This window comes from Leopardus geoffroyi, chromosome D1 (genome assembly GCF_018350155.1).
Source record: "Leopardus geoffroyi isolate Oge1 chromosome D1, O.geoffroyi_Oge1_pat1.0, whole genome shotgun sequence".
In the NCBI taxonomy this organism is placed as follows: Eukaryota; Metazoa; Chordata; class Mammalia; order Carnivora; family Felidae; genus Leopardus; species Leopardus geoffroyi.
Genome location: NC_059329.1, coordinates 21,813,980 through 21,820,844, shown reverse-complemented (window position 1 = coordinate 21,820,844; position 6,865 = coordinate 21,813,980). Strand labels below are relative to the sequence as shown.

The 6,865-nt window shown below is 47.8% G+C and overlaps 1 long non-coding RNA gene across 2 annotated transcripts in view; it reads right to left on the bottom strand.

The window, feature by feature from the left end:
- Positions 1-3,292: 3,292 nt before the first annotated feature.
- LOC123600876 overlaps positions 3,293-6,865 on the bottom strand; it is a 33,666-nt gene continuing 30,093 nt past the window's right edge. For both annotated transcript variants that reach the window (XR_006713862.1, XR_006713860.1), the window contains exon 4: positions 3,293-6,149. This is a non-coding gene — a long non-coding RNA (uncharacterized LOC123600876). The remainder of the gene's footprint in view (positions 6,150-6,865) is intronic.

The following is a 6,865-nucleotide window of genomic DNA, read 5'->3' as shown; positions in this document are numbered from 1 at the left end:
GAATTATAATGGCTCCTCAGTTCCTATGGGGTAGATCCCATATACGTGGCACACCATTATGGCCATAGTCTGGATGCTATCTGTCTTTCCTCCTCCCCCCTGGCCATCTATATCCCACTACCAAGCTACCTTATTTCTGTAAAGGGTGGTGTTTCCCATCACCTCTTCCTGAAATGCCCTTTCCTCTCCATCTCCACCTGCTGGATTCCTTTTCTCCTGGCAATCCAGCTTTAGTCACCTGGTTAATGAAGCCTTCCCTGACTCTCCCACATAGACTACAGTGTTTCCCCAGACCACTTGGTTTATTCCCCTACTGTATAACTTAACATACGATGTTTTAATTATTTGCTTACATGTCTATCTTCCCCCATAAGCTCCAAGTTCTCCTTAAAGAATAGGGACTATATCTTATTATCTTTGCACCGCTGGTGCCTAACTTAATGGGTAGCATATAGTCAGTGTTCATTTAATGTTAAGGAAAACATGAATTACAATAGATAACATTTATTTTTTTTAATGTTTATTTAGTTTTGAGAGAGGGAGACAGAGCACGAGCAGGGAAGGGGCAGAGAGAGATGGGGACACAGAATTTGAAGCAGGTTCCAGGCTCTGAGCTGTCAGCACAGAGCCCGACACAAGGCTTGAACCCATGAGCTATGGGATCATGACCCGAGCCGAAGTCTGACACTAATCGACTGAGCCATCCAGGCGCCCCACAATGGATAACATTGATTGCAAACTTACTCTCACCAGGGCTGTTCTAAGTGCTTTATTCATGTAATTCTCCTAAAACTCTATGAACGGGTACTGTTATTACACTCGTTTTACATATGGAGAGATTGAGGCACAGAGTGATTAAGTTGCCCAAAGTTACTTGGCTTAACTCAGGCTAAGGCTACACCTGTGTGCTTAGTATATCACAACTCTGCAAAAGACCTGCATCTGAGGATATCAGAAGGAAGACACCCCCACTTCCTCGTCCAACATTCTACGCTTACGTGTAATTCTAGTAACAGAATAACTTCACACTCGTATTGCTGAGTATAATCAACTAAGACATTCAAATCTTTTCCTTCCATTCTGTTTTTTGTTCCTAAATGCCCTAGTCCCTGGTACCTACCATTATAATCCTGCTGCTTTTTGTATTTGCTCATTTCTGTAATTCTGACACTTTTACAGCTTCAGGGAACCCAGAAATGGACTCTGTTCCTCTCTTTCTCTCTCTCCCTCTCTCCCTCTCTCTCTCTCCATGAGTATCAAATTCACAAAGGAAGAGACTAATTAAGATCTTCAATTCCTCCACATCCAACAGAGGATATCCCATTTTTCAATTAAAGATGACTGTTCTCTTGCCTCTAAGGATTTACGTTCAGAAGGAAATGCTTTTGCATTAAATATATGTGAACAGTTTTCCACTTTACACTACTAAGTCTTTATTCCCTGTGTTACTTTGGTTGCTTGTGTGTGTATTCATAGATTTGTTTATATTTACCTTGAATACCATAACTATCTCCTGTATTTGCAGAGAGCCCTCTATCCTGAAGTCCCTCCATCCACCGTTCTACATGGATCTTTGGTTTTCTATACCATAAGGGGCTTCTTTTTATGACATATCCTGGAGCTCAGTTCCTTGGAATGAAGATGATGACAAGATCTCTGTGGGTCCCACAAAGAAGCACAGTCTGACCAAGGAAAGTTCAGCTTCACTGTGACCTCATTCCCCATCTCCACGATGAGTAGAGAATCACCTAGATTTTAGGAGCAGCAGAGAAGTCACTATTCTGACCAGTAATGGGAACCTTCCTTCCTCCCTCCCTCCCTTCCTACCTTCCTTCCTTCCTTCCTTCCTTCCTTCCTTCCTTCCTTCCTTTCCTTTCCTTTCCTTTCATGTGCCCTTCTTCTTTTCCCATGGCTTCTCTGCCATGTCCTCTCCCCTTCCATTTTCTCTACTCCCATCTTGCTGCCTGTTTATTTTTAAAGCCTTACCTCCTAGGTCCTGATTGCATAGCTCATAAATATTCAACATTTCCTAGAAGCAACCTCTGAATGATATTTCACCACTCAGTGTTGTTCCTTCATCTAATCAGAAATGGGGCTAGACTTTTCTCAGGGTCACCTGCCTCCACCCCTGAGCCCTGCACTTATCAGTATGGGTGCCTTACTTTCCTTTCCATGATCTTAATCATAAAGGGATTGCCCACTGAGACTTTGGAGCTCCTCACTGGCTCCAGCCTTGATAGGCTCTGAGACCCCTCTCTCTCAATGTGAGAATTCTCAAATATTCCACGATGAGAAGGTTTACCTATTCTAGGGTAATAACCCTGGCATAAGAAGAGGAGAAGGAAATATAGAAACAGATCTGGAGTTATGATCGGAGTAGAAAAATTACAAGCACTCTGCTTGACCCACAGAAGACATTTAGCAAATATTTTCATTGTGCTGAATGATTTCCTATATGCATATAAAAATGGAAAGAGGGGTGCCTGGGTGGCTCAATCAGTTGAGCATCCTGACTTCGGTTCAGGTCATGGACTCGTGGTTCATGGGTTTGGACCCCGTGTCAGACTCTGTGCTGACGGCTTTGGGGCCTGGAGCCTGCTTCGGATTCTGTGTCTCCCTCTCTCTGCCCCTCCCCCACTTGTGCTTGTTCTCTCTCTCTCTCTCTCCCCCCCAAAATAAATAAATAAACATTTTTAAAAATAGAAAGAAAACTAAACTGAAATATAAGCAATATTTGGTTAGGTGTGAGGGAATATCTACAATGTTTCCATCTTTTCTCCATTTAACAATATTTTGTTAATTAATAGTGGACAATATAAAAGTATCATTTTTAAAAAACAATTAATGTTTATTTATTTTTGAAGGAAAGAGAGACAGAGCGCAAGCAGGGGAGGGGCAGAGAGAAGGAGACACAGAATCTGAAGTAGGCTCCAGGCTCTGAGTTGTCAGCACAGAGTCCTATGTGGGGCTCGAACCCACAAGCCATGAGATCGTGACCTGAGCCAAATTCAGACGCCTACTGACTGAGCTACCCAGGTGCCCCTAACATTATCATTTTTAAAGTGTTGGGGCGCCTGGGTGGCGCAGTCGGTTAAGCGTCCGACTTCAGCCAGGTCACGATCTTGCGGTCCGTGAGTTCGAGCCCCGCGTCAGGCTCTGGGCTGATGGCTCAGAGCCTGGAGCCTGTTTCGGATTCTGTGTCTCCCTCTCTCTCTGCCCCTCCCCCATTCATGCTCTGTCTCTCTCTGTCCCAGAAATAAATAAACGTTGAAAAAAAAAAATTAAAAAAAAAAAAGTGTTAAGTAGAGGAAGGAAGACAGGGAGGTTATGGGTCCAGGACTCTCCTCAGGACATAAAGCCCCTGCTTCAGTGGGCATGAATGTAGGAGCAGCCCAACCCAGGCAGCAGCCAATCTCAACTTTCCTCCACTGGTTTGGAAAAAGGCCCAGCAAAGCCACCACTCTCTTCATGGGGGAAAGGAGCGAACAGAGATGAGGGAATAGGACATAAATGCAAGGAATCCAAGAGTGGTAGGTCCCTTTGCAAATATCCTCCCCAAACCTCCCTCTATGACATTTCAAACAGACTTTATCCAGCCTTGGCTTGAATCCTTCCAGAGACAGGGAGCTTAAAGGCTGGCAGGGAAGCCTAGTCCATGATGAGGCAGCTCCAACAAAGAGAACAGCTCTTGTCTGTGGATATCTGCTACAGACCTAGCTTTGTCTCTAGCTGAAGTATTGGTCAGGAAGTGGTTCGGAAGAGAAATGGGATCAAGGAACAGAGATGGAATCCAAGAATCAAAGGAAAAGAAATCTCTCGTTATGATTTTAATAACAGTGGAGACACTGGAGACTGAGGGCCAAGTTCCCCTTTTTAACATTGCCATGAGCCATCTCTGCCCAAAACCCACAAGAAGACCTAGATTGGCAGAGGTTGGGGATAGTGTGAACAGCAATGACTTGGGCCAGTGTCCAAAGAAGCAGCTTCATGGCCCCCTTTTGGGCCCTGTTTTGGCACAGCTTAGGTTGGAGAGGGGAGTGAGGAAATATTCTATGGGACTATTTCAAAAGGCTAGGGCTGCTGTCAGAGGAAGCTGTAAAAGTGTGTGTGTGAGGGGGGAGGGTCGGTGTGGGGACAGGGCCCATGTGTTTTGGGCTCTATTAACTAACTCCCTCCCATCCATCACAGCCTCCCCCCGGGGCCGCTGCAGCCCTGGCAGCTGGGTCACCCCGGGGAGGCTGGGCTGGGGGTCCCTAAAGGGAGCCAGGCTTCAGGCAGAGGAGCGGAGACACATGTGTGCCTGGCTGGGTTGGGGCTGGCGCCTCATTGAGAAGGGGGCTCTCCAAGCTGGGCTTCATTAGGGCAGTGGCACTAATAGGGGAGGGGGTGCAGGGGGCTGGGCTGACAGCCAATTACTTGCTCGTCTGCATTATGGATTAACCCATCTGGGCCTGGGAGATTGGCTCTGAAAGGGGCACAAAAGGGGGGGCGTGACCACAATCACACACTGAATTATCCTGTCTGAGCGCAATTGTCCACCAACAAACGGGGCCTCAGGATGGGTGACCCCCTTGGGTTCTCTCCTTCCCCCACCCCTCACCCCACAAGAACAGCCAGAGATAAACTGCTGCCTGGTTAAAAGGCAGGGTCTGGGACAAGGACAACAAGGATGCCGGTCCAGAGAGGCAGGCGATTTAGGGGAGGAGGCTGGGTTTGGGATGAAGTCAGAGAAGCCAGGAGCCAAGCAAAAGTTCTCCCAACAGACTTTTGTACTTCACTCCTCTACCTCAGAGGGAAAGCGTGACCTAAGAAGTTCCCCCATCTGAAATATGGAACAGAACCAGAGAGTAGAGGGTCTCAGCAGAGTCTAGGGTAAAGAATGAAAGGAAGGGCCCTCAGAGTGAGGTGTCTCACATCTCACCCATCACCTCTTCTAAGGCTAATTGATTCCAGACATGAATAAGGGGTCCTCAGAAGGGGTCTTGGAGGACCCCTGCCCTGCTCTGGCATCTCTGATGCTCTCCCAGTGGGAGTGCCCGCACCCTCCCCCCACACGTCCTCCTCCAGGAGTAAGCCCACGGAGCAGGGTGAAGGAGAGAAGAATGGGAGGGGGCGGCAGGCAGGGGGGCTCTCTCTGGCTAATCCCCTCATTACCATCTCATAATCAGAATCACGCTTTCAATGTAAATGGGGATGTTAAATATTGGTTTCTCTAGGCACAAGCTCCTTTGGAGAAAATTACTGATGCTCCCCTTTTGCCAGTGCTGGCCAGCTCCCACAGTGAGGGGGGTGGTGTGGAACATTAGCGAGGGCTGGGGGCTTCAGCATCCAGTTGGTGGGGAAGGTGGAGGTGTCTGACAAGACAGGGCAGACAGATTTGGTTTTCGTTGGCCTGGGCAGCCTCCATTTCCGTGATTCAGCAGAAGAAACTCATCCAGAGGAAACTGGCTCATTTCAAGCTCACCAAGACTTTGTCGGAGCTGGTTGGCTTCTGGTCTCACATCACTCTTGACTGGAAGAAATCAATATGGAGTTGCAGATCCCAAAGTCAGATTACTGGGGTAAGGGAGGTGTGTTCATCAGGGAGCTCAGGCGCTGTTGCCCATTGTTAGACCCGCCTGGCACACCCCAGGGGGAAGTGACCTGGACTCTCCTTCCAGCCATTTCCAGATACAGAGCACATCAAGTTACAAAGGCTTTTAAATGGAAAGCTTCGCGCCTGTCCTTTTACATCAGTCCCATGAAATAGGTATATGGCCGTTATCATTCCCAACTGGCAGGCTCGGCGTCCTCAAGCAACTCACTCAGGTTCACACGGATGGTCCATGGCAAAGTCATACTGTAACATGGTTCTTCTGAGTCCAGCCTCATTGTGCCACGCTCCAGCCTTTAAAACTGAGGCTACTGGCTACTGCTCGTATGCCACTTGTGGGGGCACAGAGGACACTTGGGGTGTCTGTAGTCTGACCATAGAAGTATGTGCCCGGAGGGGTAGGTACAGGGGGCTCATGAAGAGGCCATTTTCTGTTCTTCTCTATCAGCATGGTTAGGACACAAGGCCACAGATCGATGGAGAGGCCATCACACTGCCTGTCCTCTCTGTTCAGGATCTCCATCCCTCATTGCGCCTCTCTACCCCAGGTTCAAAACTGGGAATGAAAGAACAACTATTTATTATTTTTAATTATTTTTAATGTTTGTTTATTTTTGAGAGGGGGTGTGTGTGGAGGGGCAAAGAGAGACACACACACAGAATGGGAAGCAGGCTCCAGGCTCTGAGCTGTCACCACAGAGCCCCATCCAGGGCTCGAACTGGTGAACTGCAAGATCATGACCTGAGCCCAAGTAGAAGGCAACTGAGCCACCCGGGCGCCCCAAGAATGAAAGAAAGTATTGTCAATATTAATAATGGTGGCTTCTTGGGGCGCCTGGGTGGCTCGGTTGGTTAAGCGTCCGACTTTGGCTCAGGTCATGATCTCGCGGTCCATGGGTTCGAGCCCCGCGTCAGGCTCTGTGCTGACAGCTCAGAGCCTGGAGCCTGTTTCAGATTCCGTGTCTCCCTCTCTCTGTGACCCTCCCCTGTTCATGCTCTGTCTCTCTCTGTCTCAAAAATAAATAAACGTTAAAAAAAAAATTAAAAAAAAATAATGGTGGCTTCTTCTCAGGTTTGCTTAGCATTTTACAGTTCACAAAGTCCTTTTCGTGTGTTATATGATTAGATTCTTGTAACCACCTCATGACCTAGCACCGTCGCTTAATGCTTAAGGACACAGGTTCTAGAGTCCCACTGTGGGTTTACTACCCAGGCCTTTGTAGCTGGGTCATCCCAAGCAGGTAGCTAGGTGACCTCAGGTAGGTTATGTCC